This window comes from Limulus polyphemus, unplaced genomic scaffold, assembly GCF_000517525.1.
Source record: "Limulus polyphemus unplaced genomic scaffold, Limulus_polyphemus-2.1.2 Scaffold269, whole genome shotgun sequence".
Lineage (NCBI taxonomy): Eukaryota > Metazoa > Arthropoda > Merostomata > Xiphosura > Limulidae > Limulus > Limulus polyphemus.
This window is the reverse complement of record NW_013665879.1, coordinates 470,468-493,822: the sequence shown is the minus strand read 5'-3', so window position 1 is coordinate 493,822 and position 23,355 is coordinate 470,468.

The following is a 23,355-nucleotide window of genomic DNA, read 5'->3' as shown; positions in this document are numbered from 1 at the left end:
CAAGCATAACAAAATGTGATCCGATTTCAATGAAAATGATTTACTTATGCAAAAGTAGATATGACGTTTTATGAAAAATCTGTACGTGATAGAGAAAAATTTATATTATTTTAGGATTCAGCGTACAGGAATTACTGTAGAACATGGAAAATTTTCAAGATAATAAAAACCTTCGCAGGCCTGTGTAATCAGTTAAAGGTTGCCGTATAGGTGGGATCTACTGGGCAGAAGCCCTCCATCTGAAAAGCAATTCATAATTAGGGATAGTTATACTTTAACATTGATGTATCTAAATTAGCCGGTTAAAAAATACGGATGCTTAAGGTGTCGCATACGTTGAGATTACTGGCCACATTGCCACATTTTTATTGTTCCGTATTCATACAATATCATAGACAAAGCAGTCTATTCAAAGTTAATGTGTTGCATAACTTAATGTCTGTTTCTACGTTTAGCAAAATAAACATTTCAGTATCTTGAAGTCAAAATCACAAGCTAATTTGGTTTTCAAGTTTAACAAATTTGTTTCAAGATGTACATGTCAAATGATATTAAACTTAATACTGTTTCAATTTGGTTAGTCATGTGTAAGGTCGCTTCTGATTAAACCACATTAAGTATAATATTAATACAACGTGCTTATAAATATGAACTAAAATTTCAAAATGTAATTCTAATAAATACCTTCCTACCGCCCCCCCCCCAGTGACACAGCGGTATGTCTGCGGACTTACAACGCTAGAATCCGGGTTTCGATACCCGTGGTGGGCAGAGCACAGATAGCCCATTGTGTAGCTTTGTGCTTAATTACAAACAAACAAACAAACCTTCCTACCGTGACTTAATATATGCTGTGGTTGTTACGTTACTAGCTGATTGGCATATTTCAAGTCGTTTAAATGTAAGTATATTCAACTACTCAACCCTATGTATTTGATTAGTGTGCTTTATAACATAAATCACAACGTAGCTGTAAGATTCATCATACGCCTCAGGTTATAGCGGGAATCTTAAAAGAATCTTGTTGCTAATAATTGTTGAAGCAAACCCTGTTCATAATAATAATAATAATAAACAGGCTGAAAAGAGGACCCACAATTTAAAAATCGTTTTTTTTTTTTCTGAAGTACAAACCGCTGGCTTGGAACTTAAGTAGGTCTATGGGAGACTTAGGTTATGTCACTGTAAACTATGTCATCTCGAACTTATCTGTAAACACACTTCTTAATATAAAGACCACCTCAAACGTTTATGCAACGTATATTTTTATGACGTGTTGTCACGTCAGTGTAGCCGTGTTTTGACTGTTGAAGTTTTGACAGCTGTTCGTTGCCAACTTTGAAAACCTCTCAGCCCTGTCAGTGTATGTGTTACAAGAATTCTTCCAGACAGCACTTAAATAGGGCAAGCGGTAGAGAGAAATATGTATTCGTCGAACGTAGTTTAGCGGAATTCAACGTATTTGAGATTCTTGTTCCACTTGGATGAAACTGTCTTAGAATATTTCAACTAATATTGTAGGTTGTATTGTAAACACATATTTCTGTGCACGAGCTTGGACAATACTTTTTTTTTCCATACAGCATTATGCTGTCATCTAAAGAATGAAATTTTCGGAAAAAAACAACAACTAGCGTTTGAACAAATTTAATATACATTGAATACAACAGTAAACACACAAGGAAATATATAAGCTTGCAATAAAACACAATGTTCATTGTCCTTAAACAAGAGGGAATCCTCAATAGCCGCGGCACATTAAATTCTTTTAGGTAGGATTAGAGTAAATTAATCAATGAGCGTGGTTAAATAATCAGTCGAAAAGGTTTGACATCCTGAGTCCAAAACTGTAATTAAATCTCAAATCGGTCAAGAGAAGACGAAGCTATGAGCTAAGTTTGTACTTGAAAAAAAACCAACAAAAAATTCAGAGACATTCTGTGAGCCGCTGTGCCGCGGCTAAAAAAAAACTATTTTTATTGGTTTCGTTACTTTTCTGGTTACTGGATGAATTACTGAATAAAACCAAAATATGTATATACAGGGTGGCTCAAAAAATGTACCCATTCTTTAAGTTATGCAACTTCGGTATATCGATTTTAAAAGTTTTATTTTTATTTCAGATAATATTGGAGGATGTCTAAAAATAAACACAAAACAATTGACGTATTAAAGCAACAGATCACAAAAGCTTTCCATCGAATCAGAGTTGGAAATTATGTAACAGCATGTTAGGCACTCCGTCATAGATGTCATGGTTGTTTGAATGCTGGTGGAGCCCAGTTTGAGCATCTTATCTGGTGCAGCAATGTATATACAGTTAAGTTGTTGTATGAAATATCAATAAGGATGTTTTGCTGACTTGTACGTTCATTTACTATATAGTCATATGAGCATTTGAAATGTGGGCAAATTGTTTTGGGTCACCATGTATATATTTGTAGATTTACTTAACACTAAAAGATGGATGAAAATAGATGTAAAACACACATTAAAATAAACAAATATTTAAAACAGTATCAAGTGTGCATTCCAATTGAACATGAAAGGTGCCGTTTAAAAAAAAATCTTGTTTTATCTAACTTACATTATTTCTAAAATAATAAACTTTTTAATGTAAATATTTTTATGATAAGTACGAAAAATAACGAGACCTTTTTTTCCCCAAGTCTTTCCTTTTAGTTTTATGTTTAAAAAGAAGAGAGACTAGCTTATGAAAAGTATCTTATAAACTTGTTTAAAGCTTTCTTAAGTGGAATGAACTTTGTACGTATGTAATAGAGGGCATAACAAGAGGTTTAATATTTCAGAAATTATGTGTTTATGTCTTACAATATGCTAACACGGATCTCGTATAATTTGAAAGCATTAGTTTATTCACACCAAGTTAAGATACAAGAATATTTACATCGAATGCTCCTGTACTAGTTTTCGTTTTATTGGAGAAAATGACTACTTTGACTTTTGGTTGGCATCTACACATATTCAGGAGATTCCCACAGTAAAAAGCTGGTTACTTTTGACATTTTGCTGGCAATTCTCTGCATGACACGTTGTCCCCGCGTATTCGGGAGAATGTCGTTTTCACAATCTAAACTTAAACACCATTGTACCTCCTTGAAAAGAAACGTTCTCTAGCTATGTTGAACGTGATTGAGCGGCCTTCCCAGTTGTGAGCTTCCACACCTTCTGCCTATCAATATGACACCTACCGGTTGGATCCCTGGCCGCGTTCCGCCACAGGTGATTAGTGACTGGTTGGAGAATCATGAAAGAGTAATTCGTTTACAACCATTTGGAAGTTAGTAATTTTTGCTTAATGGTTAATTAATTGTTAGAATGGATTTATGCATGTGGGGGGGGGATTATACATTCTGCATGTGACATGATACGTAAACACTGAAACACTTCGTTAAGACCTGGCATGGCCTGGTGGTTAGGGGCGCTCGACTCGCAATCTGAGGGTCGCGGGTTCGAATCCCCGTCACAACGATCATGCTCGTCCTTTCGGTCGTGGGAGGTGTTATAATGTTACGGTCAATCTCACTATTCGTTGGTAAAAGAGTAGCCCAAGAGATGGCGGTGTTGACTAGCTGCCCTCCCTCTAGTCTTTCACTGCTAAGTTAGCCCTGGCGTAGCTTTGCGCGAAATTCAAACCACTTCGTTAAACCTAGAAAGTCATGTTACCATGGTGCATTTTTATTCTTCTATTGAATACCCTATTTATACACATAAATGTACATTGGTTTTAGATGATATTTGAAATTCATGGAATACTGCATTAATGTGTTCAAATGAGGCTTAGCATGTACTTTTGTAGTTGATATCCGAACATTCAGGTATGTGTGACAAGCTCGAAGAACTTGCAAGCTGAACTAACACACTTTTGTGACTAAGTCTCATTGTTCTGAAACTTTGATCACTGAATTAATACACTTTTAGGACTACATCAAACTGCCCTGAAACTTTCACCTCTGCATTAACACACTTTTGTGACTAAGTCTAACTGCTCTGAAACTTTCACCATTGAATTAATACAGTTTTGTGACTAAGTTTAATTGTTCTCAAACTTCCATTACTGAATTAATACAGTTTTGTGACTACGTCTAACTGCTCTGAAACTTTCACCACTGAATCAATACACTTTTGTGACCACGTCTAACTGCTTTAAAACTTTCACCACTGAGTTAACACACTTTTGTGATTAAGTCTCATTGTTCCGAAACTTTCACCACTGAGTTAACACACTTTTGTGACTAAGTCTAACTGCCCTGAAACTTTCATCACTGAATTACTACACTTTTATGACTAAGTCTCATTGTACTGAAACGTTCTCCAATGAATTAACACACTTTTGTGACTAAGTTCTACACTAGCCGTCCATAATTTAGAAATGATAGACTAGAGGGAAGGCAGCAGTCAACACTACCCAACGCCACCAAATAGTGGGATTGACCGTCACATTATAACACTCCCATGGCTGAAAGAGTGAGAATGTTCAGAAGTAGGATTCAAACCTGCGGCCCACAGCTTGCGAGTTGAGTGACCTTACCATCGGGTCGATAAATGTAAATAACTAAAAAAAGAAAACTGTAAAAAAGAAAAAAATGCAAAAAATACGGATATATCGTTCTTACGTATCAGTAACAAGTGAATATTTTCTACCTTGTTAAATATTATAGCTTTTACATACTTTGAATATTTAGACTCTAATTAACTTAGGAATGTTTACAATTAGCGCCTCACATTGTTAAACCTTTTACACAAATTACATTCAAACTGACTTGAATGTGAAAATTTAAAACATGGGATATATACATGCTGGTTTCCAATGCTGTGTTGTTTTACTCAAACGTAGATGATAATTGAAATAGCTTGTCATCATTTATTCCAGCGATTAAGGGAGAAGTGGAAGACTTTAGCTTGAATATCAATTCAAAAGAGCCACGAATGATCGAGTGCCTTACCTAAGTCAAGTTTTTCTCTGTGTTTTTTTTTATTGTTGTTGTTACCGTGCAAGTATAGAGGTCCACTGGGGTAATTACAGGCTTAAAGACGCAAAGGCGTCGACACCCCAAAATTTATGAGCTGTAATTACACATTTCAAAAAAGCAAGCGTTTAGGAACTGAGCTAATTTTCTTTGTCTTCTATAGTCATCTAGGGGTGGGGACTACGATGACTTAAAGTGATTTGCCACTATGGTCGAAGTACCAGTACTTATGATGCAAAAACAGTCGCAAGTCACTAACAGTGATCTGAAAATGATCGAAATAGTAATGATGTTTGATTAGTGCTGTCTATGTTACATAAAGGAAAAATAAAACAAGTCTATCGAGTGAAATCCGGAGATATACAGAGTCTGGCCTATGTACCTTTTCAGACTATGGCTTGACCTGAACTAAAGATACAAATTAGTTTGATCACATGACGTGTCAGGTGTTCCTTGCAGAACTCTAAATGATTGCGACAAACATTTGCAGTCAGTCTAGCAGATATGGGTAAAAGGAAAAGATACTGCAGTGCTCGGAAGAGGCAAGTTAGATAGTGGGTTCTCGTCTAGCAGGTGCCGTACTGTTCAAGACAGTTTCGTCGATAGACTACTCCAAGAAATTGGTCATTAGAGTTTATCAGCAATGGAAAAAGTTTCTGCTGCAAGATATAATTGTAGCGGCAAACAAGTGATGACAAAAAAAGAGGGAAAAGACATTTAAACAGGATGGTTAATTCCAGTATCTTCAAACAACTGACAGGGCCCAGCATGACCAAGTGGTTAGGGCGCTCCACTCGCAATCTGATTGTCGCGGGTTCGAATCCCCGTCCCGCTAAAGATGCTCGCCCATTTAGCCGTGGGGGCGTAATAATGTGACGGGCAATCCCACTATTCGGTGGTAAAAGAGTAGCCCAAGAGTTGGTGGTGGGTGGTGATGACTAACTGCCTTCCCTCTAGTCTCACACTGCTAAATTAGGGACGGCTAGCGCAGATAGCCCTCGTGTAGCTTTGCGTGAAATTCAAAGAACAGAACGAACAACTGACAGACATTCAGTGCAAGACAATCCACACTCATCTCCAGCTCTACCCTATGAAAAACATTGCATTAAATGGGCTTTAATAGGCCATTTTCTATACCACAATGGATATTGGGCTAATAAAGGTTGGTGAAAGGCCATGCGGTACAATGAATTTTTATCTTTTGTAAAGAGGGGAGAAGACAGACTTGGAAAAATCCACAATAATAACTCTCCCCTTTTTTGTGGTCCCAACTGATCAGGCTTCTTTTTTGGAGGAATGATTTGAGGCATCTTTTCCTGACATACCCTGGCCTTCTTAGTTCTCTTAGAAGGTAGAATGAATACCACAGCCCAAATGATCAAATGTGCCCAACGATACTTCATGTATATGCTGTAAAGACAACCGTGTTCACATTGTAAGTGCGTGGTTTGAGGAATATGAAGGAGCCTTGGGATATCCCCCATGACCACCATAAGCTCCAAATTTCAATCCCATTGAGCATCCGAGGTATGAACTTGAACGATTGTGAGATAACAAATTCTATTTTTTGATTATTGTGTTTATCGTTCATTTATTATTTCCTTATATCGTTTAGTTTATCTATGAATTTTTAGTTGAATTAAAACGCTAACTCACCTTCTACATAATCATTTGTGTTTTGAAGAAATATGTGTGTATGATGAAATTGACACCAGCTTCCCTAGCGGTGACTACAGATACTATTAATGTAGCAGAAGAGTATGTAAACTTATAATCACATGAGGTTATACTCTCGTGACTTATTCTGTGAATATATACATATATATATATATATATATACCTGCCAGAAGCTTCGTTAAGAGAGAGAGTCACGAAACAGTTAATGAATTATTGCTGTTTATTACTCGATATTGTTATTGATAGGTATTTTTGGAATATCGTATTTAGTGTATCTTATTTTTGGAAGTAGGTTTTTTTCTTTCTGGTTCTTTTTCCTGACTCCGTTATTATTGATTTAGTAATATTTGTGAGAAATTATTTATTAATATTGGTGTGAAGTCCTCACTTGTTTATTAACTGTGTTTTGGTGAGTTTTGAATTTATTTCTTATTGTTGTTATTATTAATAAATTTGTTGTTGTTTTTAAACCCTGATTGTAGTGGCGTGTTCATTTTAGACCGTCACAAGATTCATTCGCCCTCCCTTTGCCTACCCTTTTCTGTGCACAGCGTACAATATTAATGACTGAATGGGGGGGGGGGGGAAGGTACCAACACGACATCTTTCAGTACCTTGTGGATTCTATGCCACGTCTTATCATGGCTGTTATTCGGGCAAAATGTGGTCCAATCCGTTTTAGGTATGGTTCCTAACAAAGTGACCAGGACGTAATATATGCCTTATGGAAAACGTTGCATCAGTATATAAATGTATTGATACTTAGAAAAATGTAAAGATAGTTATAATAAAATAAATAAAACACAGTCGTTCAGATTGATTCATTGATTAAAACGAAAATCAATGATACAGGCTGGTAAATGGAACTAAAGGTAATAAAAAGAGAACCTTTTGAAGATGCAGCTGTAACATAATACGTCCCCTTCCAATGGCTAGAATGTAAATTTTAGGACTTATTACGCTAAAAATTTGGGTTTAATACCCACAAGACATAGCTTAATGTGTACCTTTGTGTTTAAAAACAATTACATACCAATATTCCCCCTCGGTAGATCAATGATAAGTTTGGGGGCTTCAAGCTAAAATCCAGAGTTCGATTCCTACGATGGATGGAGCTCAACTAGCCAGTAAGTGGCTTTGAGCTAAACAAAGAAAACCAATAAATACTGAGAGAATTCTAAAAACATAAATGTCAAGAACCAGTTTAATTTCACTGATTATATTATTTAACAAATTTGGAGAACACCAACTTTATGTCGCCTCTGTTTGGAGTGATAATGGGATTTTAATTCAGTCTGCCATGATCGATCAAGATTGGCCTTAAACATTCTTCTGCAATATCTTTTGGATGTGCAGAAGAAGAAGAAGAAACCCATTATGAGTGGCAAATCGAATGCGGAATACGTGAGAGAGATGCGATCGTAGTTTCATTATCCATTACTGCAGTGTTATTCATAGATCCGATATCTAATATGTGAGTAATTTATTCTAAATAGCTCTCCATTTGGTTCTGAGTAAAAAACAAAATAGTTCAGAATTAGTCAGTGACAAAAGCCACACAGGAAGCTTCAGGAACTACTGGGATGGGAAAGGTCGAATGTGAAAGACTTGCGTGAGAAAGCCCCATTTTTCATTGTACATCAGTTACACATAGGCTCTTATTGAAAATAAAGTCGGGCCTAGTTATAGACACACACACACACACACATATACGCATGTGCTATTACTACCCATTTAATATATTACCCGACATAAGCAAGGTTGGCATTTAAACTTGATTGTTTATTTTTATTTATTTGTTATTGCTTTGAATTGCACTACAGTTTTGTTGAGACAAGTTAAAGAAATAGGACTGACGAAATTCGTAATTAAAAAAGAAAGAAAGAAAGCTTGAAGATGGGAAATATGGTACAAAGTCATTTCGTAACTAGGCCCACGTTATATTTAAAGTTCAAAGCCCAAAAGCATTTAATGGTTTCTGTAGAGATCGTTGGGACTAGTAGATATGACGTGATGCCAATTTTGTGTGATGCCTTTTTGGAGTTAGAAATAAATAACAAATGGAATATTTTTAAACATCCATCCAATTAACATTGAGCATTTCAAATTGGTTTCAGTTTCTTTAATTCTATTGAAAGGTCTATGCTTCACCAAACTTTAAAAATTCTGTTTTCATATCCTTTGTAAACAGCGCCAGAAATAGTGATTCATTTAATGTTTGTGTTTAAGAAAGCAATGTATACTCAGTTAAGAACGTAAATACCAATATAATGTGTAAAGAGATACACAAAGAAAGATGCCAAGGCCACAACAATGTCACTGTTTTTAATGATACTCAGTTAAGAACGTAAATACCAATATAATGTGTAAAGAGATACACAAAGAAAGATGCCAAGGCCACAACAATGTCACTGTTTTTAATGATACTCAGTTAAGAACGTAAATACCAATATAATGTGTAAAGAGATGCACAAAGAAAGATACGAAGGCCACAACAATGTCACTGTTTTTAATGATACTCAGAGCAATAGACTGGATAAATGGTGGTTAAACACAAGTAGTTGCAGAACAGCTACAAGTATCACGAAGTATGATTAGCTGGATGTGGACTTGCTTTTAGACCATTAATATTGTTGACTGGAGATCCAAACAGAGCAAACTATTGCCTACAATCTCATAAAACGATAGTTGAAAGGCAACATGGACTCGAAGCAACTAGTGGGTCTCAGTTCCATAACTGAATCAATAGTTCAGAGCAGCAGTTCGACGACAAAGCAGTATGCGAGTAGTCAGGAACATGTTTCATAAGCGTTAGCCTTTACCAGAAAACAATTGGCAGTTTCTATATCTTATCATCACAAAATAGCCTGTCGTCAGTATTTTTAAGAAAAATTGGATTGTTCAGAAATTAATCATGCTTCAACTTACAACAAGATACCAGAGTACCAGGGATCAGAGTTAACTCCTATTTCATCTAGGAAAAAAAAGACAACTAGATAGCTATAGTGGAATATTAATTTCGGTAGGCGTCAGTAAAGGTGGTTACGTTAACCTTTATGTGTTATGACGTAACACTATAAGTACCCTAAGATATGTGGATACAATCTTGCAACTATCAGTGTTGCAGTATGCAGATGACGTTGGTCAGAATGTTCTTTTAATAAATAATAACACGCCCCAACATCGTCCTGAACTATTTAGTAAGTTTCTCTAAGAAAATGGTATTTGCAGAATGGACTATCTAACATGCTAACTGGACATGAATCTAATTGATCAGGTATGAAATGCTCTAGGAAAACGCTTGGTCTCTTGTGATTCATCTCCAAACAATGTCGTTGAACTAAAAGCAACTCTGAGGAAGAAGAAGTGAACACAAACCTCTAGAGGCTCATTTGAAACTTGCTACCACATTGATATACGCCTTGCATTAGTATCATGTGTCTTATTAACAAGGGTTTCGGGGTTATTTTTGGGCTGCAGAATGTGTAGTACTAAATAAGCATTTATGGATTCTATTAGTAGATCAACTTGTGTGACTCGTCATTTCACACTGATTTTGTATAAAAATAAGCTCAGGAATGTCATTGACATAATTTAGTTGACTATAGGCTAGGTTATATAGAAAAACTCTGATTATCTTTTAATCATTTTGAGCAGTCTATAACACTCTGAAATGGTGTCAGTAGAACAAAAGTCCCAAATCAACCATTGCTCATTTAAAGCAATATCTTTTACCAATCATTTAGACAAGAAACTTTGTTCTTAAAGGGAAATACTTAGACCATTTATTCAATTACAATATGTTAAATTTGATTACTGAGTGACTGCTGGCGATATAAATTCAAATCATACTCCAGACAGTAGGTTAGTTTGTTTGTTTTGAATTTCGCGCAAAGCTACACGAGGGTTATCTGCGCTAGCCGTCCCTAATTTAGCAGTGTAAGATAAGAGGGAAGGCAGCTAGTCATCACCACCCACCGCCAACTCTTGGGCTACTCTTTTACCAACGAATAGTGGGATTGACCGTCCCATTATAACGCCCCCACGGCTGAAAGCATGTTTGGTGGGACGGCCAGACAGTAGGAGATATGTAGATTTTTCTCCAATGATTGTTAGTGTTGGTAACTATCACTCCGCAATATTTCTGTTGAACTTCAAACGGTTAGATCGGCAGTAAAACGCTTATACGTTTATCTGCTGATATCACTTGTTTTAAGAAACACTTCACTCATTTCAACTTCCTCATTTATTTGTGCATCTACTTCAAAAACAACTCACGCCTGACAAGTGAAATGTTAAATGCAGCTCTGACACTGTGATTTAGCATTTACATGCTATATATGTGTGTGTGTGCGCGCCTTAAAGCTTGTGGGCATTTGTGTAGAATAGATAATTTATTTATTTATTTCTCTAGTATCTGGTGGATTCATTTTGAAGCGAACATTCCTTACTGCTATGATACTTTTCTTCAATATTCTGTTCTACACACTGTAATATTATTTACAAACAAACATATAACTAAAATTTAGAAATAATTTAATACTGTAGAAGTTAAACTAAATTATTCTAGTTCAATTGTCAGCGGATATGTATTATATATTTGTTCGTTCGCTGTATAAAACGACAATCCTAGTATCAGGTAAAAGATGTAACTCCATTGCTTTAACACCTCGCCCCCCCCCCCAAAATAAACTTTAGTTACTAAAAATTGTTTTGTTCATCGAAGGTAATGCAAGACAAGAGGTTATATGCTCTGTGACAAACTCACCAGCTAATAAAACTTATTAACACTCTTAGTTTTTCTTAATGTTCTTTCTTATTTCAGTCATTAAGAAAAAAAGCTATTGAATTTCAGTTATGTAAGTGACAAATGTACCAAAGCTGACAACTTCTGTAATAACCAGAAAACGAATAGTTGATTTGTAGCAAGATGATCAATACAGAACTGATAGTCAATTGGATAACCTTGTTTACTTGAAAAGTAATTTGTATGAAAACAATACTTGGAGTTATGAAGTCTAGGATATTCACTCAAAGCTACACAAAGACCATCTGTTCGAGTCGTCCTTAATTTTGAACTGATAGACTAAAGGGAAAGCAGCTAGTCAACGACATTCACCTCCAACTCTTAGGTTACTATAATGAATATTGGGATTTAACCATTGCTCTTATAGAGTGGGTACTTCCCTAAAACACAGAATGAATTCTGAGACAATGGAACGCGAACTATAGATTTTCTGATTAACAATCCATTATCCTGTATATTATGCCACGCTCGGCTCTCAGCGCCATTTGTGCTGTTCCCACTGCAAGCATTGAGCCCTGAATTTGAGGTGTTGTAAATCCTCAACTTACCACAGAGCCACTAGGGATGGGCTAAAAAGAATTTATTATCAATCTTTGTACATAAAATTTACATTTATTTTATACAACCTTGAAAACTGATGGTTTGTTAACCAGAACTACTGTAGGGGTGTGTTTAAGGCTTAAATCTACTCTCTCATATCTTACTCTCAGTTCCCACCATATGTGCTGTGATGGATTAGTTGTACGAAAGAAAGGACAGTTTGTCATTCGTTTAAAAGGTGCCATTTCTACAAACTTAAAGGAAACATTTCACTTCTTTATTGTTAATTTATTCAAAATTAAACACGCGTGAATGGATTGTCTACTTTATGAGTTTTAGAAAAATACTGAAGTGTTTAACATGTCACAGTTTGTTAGTTTACGGATTTTTATTTACGAGAGAAAAAAAAAGACTTCTTTTATGTGTATGCAAATGCTTGTGAAAACTTTAAACTCCAAGCTAATCACACTTAGGTGTCAGGGGTATGTGACACTCGGAAGGGCCTCATTTTCCTCGACAGCATGCAAATGAAAATGTACAAATTGATATTAAATAGGTGGCTAGTATTTAACGTAAACGTTATTGCTCGTTAGCTTCTCCAGGATACCGAAACAATAAAAGGAGGACGAGAATGAGAAAAATAGATGACGTTGTTTTGCCCTAGATCTTTCACGTTGTCTTTCGATTGGTACATATAAAACGTGTCGTTATCATTTAGCATGCTGGTATGATTTCCTGGCAGTCCTTATGCAGACACAAAAATCTATTCGAATTCTTCAAACAGTGTGTTCCAGAAAAACGATATTGACTTGCTTCATACGATTTTTGTTTGTACGGAGAGTTTGTTTGAAGGTAAGCACAAAGCTACACAATGTGCTCTGCCCACCACGGGTATCAAAACCCGGTTTCTAGCGTTGTAAGCCCGCTGTAAGTAGAGATTGCCTTGAGTATCCTCATACTAACTTCCTCCACTAAGTCAGTCTTCGGCGGTAAATCCTGATACAGATATTATAATGTATCTTTTACGTATATCTAGCTTCGATGTCGTTAAGTTTTAAAATAATGTTGTTTGTTTTTTCTGTGGCTTCCTTCCCAAGAATCAACCTATATTCTATATATCTTAGATATGGACATGTTCAAAAGCTAAACTGACTTTTTGCCAAAATGCATTATTTAAAAAGATAATGAGAGCAATACTTTTCTTAAAAATTAATATTGACGGATAGTCCTCTGGTGGTGAATTTTGTAAAAAACAAAATAACAATAATTCAACAATGTTGTCAAATTATATTATATATGTTTCTAATAGACATCTGAGCCGATGTAATCAAACGCAAAGGATATTAAAGTGTGTATGATCAGATATATTGTCGTATTTTTTATAGCATGTATATGAATAACCATATATTTGTATCAAATTGGATACTTTTAATCAAATTATTTCTCAAGCAGTGCCAGTGAGGAGTTATGCACTTCGTTACAGAGTCAGCTTATGTCATCTGTATGTTTTTAAAATAATGATTGTTAGTGATAACAAAGATCAGTGGGATTAAGATTGAGAAATTACTTCATTTGATGAAGATTTTTTATAAGGTAAAAGCCCCAACTGACTTCAAAACTTTTAACGACTTATTAGTTAAACGGACATACAGATCGACACTAGACGTTCCTTCGAAGATTCAACGTCCAATCTAAACTTACCACTGCATTCTTAGGTTATCAGACAAAATGAACAGTACGTCGCCAGTTTTATGTATTTTCTAAACATAGAATTTAAGGAGTCGACAATACTATTGACTCATTAATACTGTGCCAAGTGCCCTTATTCTCTTCACATTTAGTTATTTTTTTTCTTTATTTACAGCTCCCTGTCCAATAATTACGGAAATCTCAAGCACTTTTTACCTTGCAGTATTCACCTGAATAAGTAGTAAATTTAAGAATGTAGAATACAATAATAGATATTAAGAGGTTCAATAAAGTGAGATTTTGTTTCTTCGGATTTTAAAACTAGGCACTAAAAAAAATTGTGTAACAATAAATTCAATCATTCTCCGCATTAGTGCATCAATAGGCGCCAAACTATATCTTATTTGGACTCAATATACCCGTGACCCGGGCATGGTGGTCCGACAGTTCGGCGACTAGCCTTTTACTAAGAGAAATGGAAGCTTATCAGAGAACTTCTCATGGCACACGAGCCTGTGTGATAGTTCAGTTGTACACAGAAAGCGACACAAACCTGATTCGCTGAAGAGATAGCAGAACATTAGATCCTGTGTTTTACTGTATCTGATTGGTTCACTGAGATAATAGCTCTCTATTTGTGTTTGTGCGCGCAGTTAGTACACAAAACGTATCCGAAACATGTAGTGGATCAGCTCTACTCACTGCAACTTCCTATAAGTTTATTTTCAGGAGTTGTTTGTTGTAGCTTTTAAGCGCACAGCTACACAATGGGCTAGCTACACTGTTTCCACGGGGAATCCAAACTCGAATTTTAGCTACATAAGCCTTCAAGTTACCGCTGAGACACTAAGGGACTTGGTGGTGTTTTACGTTTTCAAGTCTCAAAATAATAAATTCTCATTTGGCCATTTTAATTATTTGACAATCAAAACATTTCTTTTCTGTTTTCTTTTTTAGTTGTGAAGGATTCTTAAACACGTCAAACGTGCCAAATTGTAATAACACGAACGTAACAAAATGTCATGTATTTTACAGTATGCACATTTATCAGTATACATGTGCGCTAATGTTTATGGTCTATTACTGATTAACGAACTTATAAGTACCTACTATGTGTAGATACACTGGTTCACCTAAATGCGGTGTGAAGAGTGAGTACACTGGCATGGCCAGATGTGTTGGTATAACTGGATATTCTCAGAGACATTAGACTAAAATAGTAGTATGTGAGAATACAACTGATGAAACCGCCATGAAAACACATAGGCTGTTTAATTCCAAACAGTTGTAGCGTGCTTCCCCCCGTAACTCCCACCCCACGATCTGTATGTGTGTCTGTACTCGTATACTTGTATTTCACAAATCAGAATAATGTAGTTCTCCGAACACTTTGAATTGCTATGATCGTCTCCCATGCAACATTAGGCCTGTTGGTAGTTGTCCTGTATTCTCGCTATTCTGTTGCGTGGGATGCTTGTATTTTTGAAAGTGCTTCTCATGAACTAAAGCATGCTGATAAATAAGACGACGGAAGTGCCCGGATATCATGTGCAGTATTTGCTCTACTATTGACGTCTATTTTGCTGTTGCAATGTGTTTCGCTCTTTAGAAGGATTTTTTAAGTATGAAGTTTTAAATTCAGTATACGATCAATGGGAAATACTGTACTCGTGTTATTGTATTTTCAGTTTTGCTTACTCGCTTTATTGGACTTGTCGTCTTTAACTAGAAATCTAAAAATAAAACAACACCATTATTTTCTCTGTATCATCAACTCAGTTTACTCTGCCCCAAAACTGCCGTGCAACACTGTTCATCACCTGTACGGTCTTCATTTTTCGTTTTTCTTCGCATTTGTTTCGTACACACAGGGTTCACCTTCATCTATCGTTCAAACTATATCTAATCTAAGTAATTCTGATGGGACTGGTTGTTCTTTCGCTTTCAAGTCGCACTGATTCATGTAGACCAGTGGTTTCCAAAGTTTTTATCACTGACGACATCCTAACTCATTTACCTCGAATTGCACGACGCTCCTGCTGCCACATGCAATATTCTATGTAGAATTTTTTTTTCTTAATTATTCTTCGTTTTGGTGAAAAACTCTCGCAACACCCCTAGCAACTTGCCGTGATGCACATTTTGGAAACTACTGATGGAGACTGAGGGGTTAATAACCAACTACGAATACCACAGTTATCTGTTTAGTGTTATACAAACATGTACAGCTACCGCTTCTCCTCCAAAAAAAAAAAGGACAACACTATTCACTTCTATACCTGTAAGTCCCCTCAGTATTTTTGCATAAGTATTTTTGTTGGTTAACTTATGTTACTAAGAAAACACCAGTATTTAAGTGTAGCACTAAAAATCTCGTGATTTTCTCCAGAAAAAGAAATAAAACCAATAAAGTTGCAATGTATATCTTTTATTATAAACCACTCTCTATTTAGATACTAGCTAGTGGCAAGGAATGAAATATGATTCGAAAGGAATAAAATGTTAAAGAAAGTCAATTCTTGTCAATTTATGGAGCACTAATGTTCATATATATAAATATAGTATTTGTTCACCCGCCCAGTAAGTGACGGTTTTATGGATTCTTATCCAACCAACGTGAGACTCTGTTAACCTCTCTTCACAAGACGACTTTGTGTCTTGAGCATGCTACCTTGTGGCAAAAAGAATTGAAAGGGTAGGTGACGTCACGGATCATGTGACTCAACCACAATTATTTATGTCAACGACAGATTGTTGCAAGATGAGCCCCCCCCTCCATTCCTTGAGGTGTTGTCATAACATTGAACTTTACTATTGCATGCAGCTATACAATCTAGAGAAAATTTTGCTTCTTAGTATCCAAAATAGCTTTGATTTAATTCATATTTATTTTATTTTTGAATTGATTACGTGAATACGTTAGCAAATTAGATGAATCAAAATACGGTAAATACATTAACATGTATTTTATATATCCAAGTATGAATTTTCTTTCCCAATGAAATACTTAAACATAGGTTTATATTTCTTTAACACGCAGTTATATCTAGCCGTGTGGCGTCACTTAATTCATCATGTCAAGCAAAATATACATTGCTGACTTCAGTTACTGTGAAATATATTTGGCGCAAAATTGAGGTTTCTTTATCTCGCAGATGTTTTTCTTTTGTTTCTGTTTTACTGTAGATAACGGAATTAACATCAATTTAAGTTTCTCAAGTATTACTTGACAGTACTATTTTATTTTGAGACTTTTCTTCGTTCAAAAATTGAATGTGACATTTTTGTTTAAAGTGCTACCAAAACACATTTTCGGCAAATAAATTTAAATACATTTTTGCAAACACATTTCGTTGCATACCCAATTACAGAATCAGTGTAATATTATTAGGCTTAACTGTGAAAAAACTAGAATCTTCACAGTATGGTTTGGAGCCACGTGTTTATTTTGTCGTATTTCAGACATTACTCTAACCTAATGAGAAGCTGTGGAAGCGGGGAGTACCGTACAATCTTTACGAGGCAACATTTTCAGCTTTTTTAGACCCCTCGCTGGCCAACAAATTGTACTGGCACGTAGGTCTAACCAGAAGGTTGTTAGGCCTGAGGTTGGTGGTAGTACACAAATCAAATTATTTAAACAGTTTGAATCTGACATGTTTCGCTTGTAGGACGATCCCGACAAATGTAGATAGAGCTAGATAGGATATTGTACACCAAACTGGTTTCGTACATAAAAAAACAAAACCTTGCGCAAAGCTCATGTTTTTCAGTCTCTCTACAAAAATGATATTTATGTATATATATATATACAACTTTTGTTCATTAAAAGTGCGTTAGCTTTACTATCGAGTAACTTCTGATAATATGCACAATATTCAGGAGATTTATATGTTTTCCCCTTTTACAAGTTTAGTAGTACTTCATGTGTATTAATAGATCGATAGTTTTTTAAAATCCCTATATATAGATCAGCTAGTTTAACTCAAGTACAAGATTTTAATACTAAATCTTTCATTCAAAATGGGTTGTTTCGTCGAGTCTAGCGTGGTTTTGGAGCTTGGGTCATTCTAAGAGACGATTTTTGTTTATTTTTCTTGAAATTGGGGTTTTAATCCTCACAAATGATCATGAAATATTTTGGAAATAACATGGAAAATTCTCTCTCTCTATTTCTCTTTGAAAGATTTTCAGTTGCAACGGTTTTTTTGTTGTTTTTTCCGTTGTTGTTTGGCAAATAAACCATATTTATATTTTGGCTTGTAAATTGTTATTATTCTAATTAACCCTAAGTAACTGTTATTCGTTATTTGATTCTAAATGAAACAGAATAACTAATTTGCTAGCCTTGTTAGTTAAATTACTTCACCAAAAGCGATAATCGGGCCCTTCTTCTAAACAGATTCAGTCTGCTTATGTCTTTGTAAGTCCGTTGTAACAACCTTTTTAATCGCCTTAAATGAAAAAAAAAAAAAAAAAGAAAGACTGAATCGGCTTTACATTAATCAAAGCAAAAAATTGCACGATCCAAACTCTTGTTATTGCATAGAGGGCGCATGTCAGCATCAAAATTATCTTTGTAGTTTCTGGAGGGATTCTAACCATGGAAGATCCTGCTGTTTGACGTTTTCGAAAATGATTTCGCTAATAAGCAGTTAGTGCTTTATCATTACTGTGGAATGGATTAGTGTCATCCACGTCACTGTTGGTTGTTGGAAGGACTGTTAAGGTGCACGTGCCAACATCCTAGTGGCTGACGTTGTTACTAGAGGATTATGCAAACTAAGCGCTGGAAGAATGAAATGTTTTGTTGTTTGATGACAAAACAAGAACATGGAATGAAAAGGGTGAAAGTACACGGTTCCCCTAACTTGCGCCTTTTCACTTTTGGTACACCTTGTCTAGTGAGAGATCAAGAGTTCGGAATGCTTAGAGAATAGGATGGGATAGAAAAGATTGGATAGAATTATCAAGGACTATTTTTCTATACGTTTCTTTTTCTGCCTATCTGAGGGTCTGTCTGTCTGTAATGATTTCAAAAAAAGATAAAGTGGCTATGTTTGTGTTTCACTTTACGAGTGTTGTTATCTCTACAGACTTGCCTGAAGGCAATTTGTTATTTTGCTATCTGTGAAACTGATACTGAAGAATAAGGAACCGCGCACGGAAAATATTGTTTTTTTAGTTGGTTTTACTGATCTTGTCAGCAATCGAAATGTTACTTACGTTGTTTATATTCGTAGTTTTACAGCACCTTTAACACTGTTTTACTTTTATTGCAGAAATTTACTGTACAGTTTATTACCATCAGATAACTCATTTAGATAATACCCTACATTTTTTTTATCTAAGTTAATTAGTTTAAGAATTAAAAAACATAAGAAGAAACGATGATAAAAAATACAATACATTAAACTCTGTGTGGTTGATAGGACGTTGAAAGTGAGGAGACAAAGGAACATATTAACATTTTACAACTATTATACAAGTTGAAGACGTGTGATCATTGTTTTTTTATTGTATAAACATATTATTAATAAATTATTATTTTATACTACAATTTGTGATTTAGAAATATATTTCTGTTCTATTGTTTGGAGATTTTGCATCTGTTACTTAAATGATATATATTTATTTACTGAAATAACGTGTCTGTTGTTATAAAAACACGTGTTGATATTTTATACATTCATCTGGTGGTAGAACACTACACGATGAGGCGATGTTTTGAGCGAGCCGAGTTATACGAACTTCTTGCTTGTTTAATTCAATTTGGAAGATATCGAGGTGGCAGGTTGCCATATCTGGCCATCTTACGGTGCCAAGCAGTTCCGTCTTAACCCGCCTCTCCCCTCCTTCGTGCATAACAGGTCCTGCCGCCTTGTAATTCACGTTAATAGCAGTCACAGAACCAGCAGAATCTGTCAGTTCTTCAGAAACTAAGTATTACAATGGGCCTTGATAATAGGTAATGGAATTAGTGAAGTTAAGTGGCTCTCTGATTGTCAGGTTCATAACCACGCCTACTCTAATATGCTTCTCTCAGTCAAACAGGTGCTTTTAGATAACATACGTTGAACGAATGATAGGTGAAATTTTCTTCTTTCTAAAAAAAAAAGCGTGTTTTCAAACACGTATGCCATTACAAATTTCTTCTGCTGTATTAACAAGAGCTCTGAAGTCAGGTGAACATCTTTGTTCTATTAAAGACTCCGGCACAACAATTACAAACAAAAATTCAAAACTTACTTGGTATTTCTATTAGTTTTTGACATGCGTAATACCTATAATACTTTGTCTATAATAGGCCACAAGCGTCTTTTTCGTACTCATAATACTTACATATCTATATATTTATGGGCCCAGCATGGTCAGGTGGTTAGGGCGCTCTGAGGGTCGCGGGTTCGGATCCCCGTCCCACCAAACATGCTCGCCCTTTCTGCCGTGGGGGCGTTATAAAGTGACGGTCAATCCCACTATTCGTTGGTAAAAGAGTAGCCCAAGAGTTGTCGGTGGGTGGTGATGACTAACTGCCTTTCCTCTAGTCTTACACTGCTAAATTAGGGACGGCTAGCGCAGAGAGCCCTCGTATAGCTTTGCGAGAAATTCAAAACAAGCAATATATTTATGATTTTCTACACGAATAGTGACCTACTTATTTTCATACAATTGTGCCAGCCGATCCCTATATCGAGCCTTACAGCAGGAGATTTGAAACATAGTGGGAAACTTGATAAAAATAAATAAGAAAGCTACTGTTAAAAAAATACTCTGCTATTAAATGGTTTACTTTCTCCCCTACATCGGTACATAAGTAGAAAACAACACTCGCTTGCTGCTTTGATAGTATGATTGTCATACTCTTTTGCAACGTTCAAGGATATGTATAAATTTCAATTAATTTACGCCCCTACATATGCATTTTATGCATTTCAGTGTGTTGCATGTTGAATAAAGCTTCTTAATATATCCATAGGCAGCGGAACATATTCGGATTGAAGGGGAGGAATCGACGATTGGGGGTGCTTTATTTGAACTCAAAACCGAAACAGTGACTTTCCAGGAAAATCACACACAAGTCAATATTCCCATTCAAAGAAGCATTTCGCTTACCTGGTCAAAATTGGAGGACACGTCCACCCAGTATCTCCTCGGTTTTGCCATCTATGAATTATTGACAGAGCACACTTAATGCAGTTATTACCAGGGATGGGGGTGGGTGGGTGAAATATCCATTTTATGTACTGCTTACCAGTAAACCTTTATTTACTGTTCATTGATATGAGAAATATACTAATGATTCATCGTCTGTATTTAGATAACAGATTTACAGAAACATGCATGGACAAATTGGGATTAATGTTTAAACACTGTATCGATTATTCTAATTAAACATACTTACAACGTGTTTCTTAAACATATAATACTAACAAAATATGTGAAACATATAAAAGTTATGTATATATGTATATAGAGTGTCCCAAAGTGAATATTCCAAAATATAACTTTTTTTATTATTTGGGATAACAACAAAATTCAAAACCAAATATCTTCTGAAGGCTTGTAAGTGTTGTTGGAGTTAATTACTATTGTTATTACTTGCATTATTTATCATTATTACTTATGAATGTGTTTTATTGCAGATTGCAGAACTGAATTACAACTCGTACCCCCTAGTTCACTCCTTTAGACTTATATTTTTGGGGCTTTTTGCAAACAAAAGTCTACCTTAACATACAAAGGGATCTTTAGGAACTGAAACTTCGTATCCGCGATGTTGTCTTATCCATCCCTACAGCTGTGTTGAAAATATGTTCTCAGAGTTTGAACGCAGAATTACATTGGTTATAACGATAATGATGGAAGATATCTAGAAGGTTATTAACTAAATGAAATAAAACTTACAAACCTTCAGAATATATTTTGTTTTGAATTTTGTTGTTATCTCAAATAATACAAATGTTATTCAACTATCTTTTTGGCATATGCCCTTATATTAACATACTTCAAATTGGTGTCAGTTCGAGACTATTAATTCCATCATCTTTCTGTATTGATGTCAGCATGGAGCTATAATAATGTATGGATGTACCTATAATGATATCAGCATATGCCTATCACAATGGTGACAACATGACCCTATAATGTCACACACAAATATATATATATATAATGATTCCAGCATGCCTATAACAATGTCAGCATACTTGCCATGAGCCTATACTGCCTATATTATTTCATGTTGTTTCTCGTTTTTTAACTTTATTATAAAAAACCTTACAATTTCTAGCCATTCTATATAATTGTATAATTTTGTTACTATTTCTATATTTAATGAACAATCCATAACATAGTAACTACCGTTTCGCCGAAAGACCCCGAAGTAGAATGAAAGAACGCAGATCCATGATCTGAGTAATTTGTTCCTTCACAAGTTGTTGTTTTTTTATTTCAACAAAATAGCCCCAAACTACGATAACTCTGGATTTCGTAACCATTGGTAACTCCTCCCATGAGATCAATCCACTAGAAGATGTACTGCGGCTATTATAGGCGGCTTTCAGACCACCCAAAAGAAATGACCCATAACCCCTTAACCTTAACCGCTTTAAATCTTAGGACTTAGCTCATAATAAATATGGTCGATATCAAGTTCCCCTCTTCATAAGTTTACGTTATTTAAGCTATGATTAGAGTATGGATGAACTTTAGAGAAAACTCACGAATTCAAACAATGACTCTTTTCACTAAATTGTGGACTTTGCGTTCAGATTGGAAGTATTTTCTCGAACTGCTTTTGACGAAAAAAAGTCATTTTAAGCATTGCTGTTTATATAAAGATACACTAAAATAATTACATGTTACTTTAACATTCTCAAGTCAAGTATCATGTCATCGTTATCATGCAAGCACGTGAGAGAATGATCCTGCAGTGACATTTGAACAGCTGAAAGCGCAAGACTTGGATATAATATAGTGGTGTGATACTTTTGCAACAGCCTGCATTTTTCTTTATCAACACGTTCATAGCTATATATGTTGAAAATAAAGTCTGGGCTTTTTACAAATAAACAACTCCTCCATCAGTGAGAGAAAAATGACAAAAGAATGCACACATAGTATATAATGTATTATATATATAGTTTTATATACAATGACGTGAAAGCTGTCTCGTTTAATACGCATCATTGTGAATATTTATAACTGTGCATATTATATAGTAATCAGGAGACATTCGTAATATATTGTGTTACTTTATTATTGTGCATATTACATATACATAGTAATCACGGGACATTTGTAATATATTGTGTTACTTTATTATTGTGCATATTACATATACAAAGTAATCACGGGACATTTGTAATATATTGTTTTACTTTATGACTGTGCATATTATAAATCACTGGAGTATAGATTAATGTGAACGGGTCTGTATCCGTTTGTAAGCCATATAGTTGTTTAAGATGATCTGTATCCGTTTGTAAATCATATAGTTGTTTAAGATGATCTGTATCCGTTTGTAAATCATATAGTTGTTTAAGATGATCTGTATCCGTTTGTAAGCCATATAGTTGTTTAAGATGATCTGTATCCGTTTGTAAATCATATAGTTGTTTAAGATGATCTGTATCCGTTTGTAAGCCATAT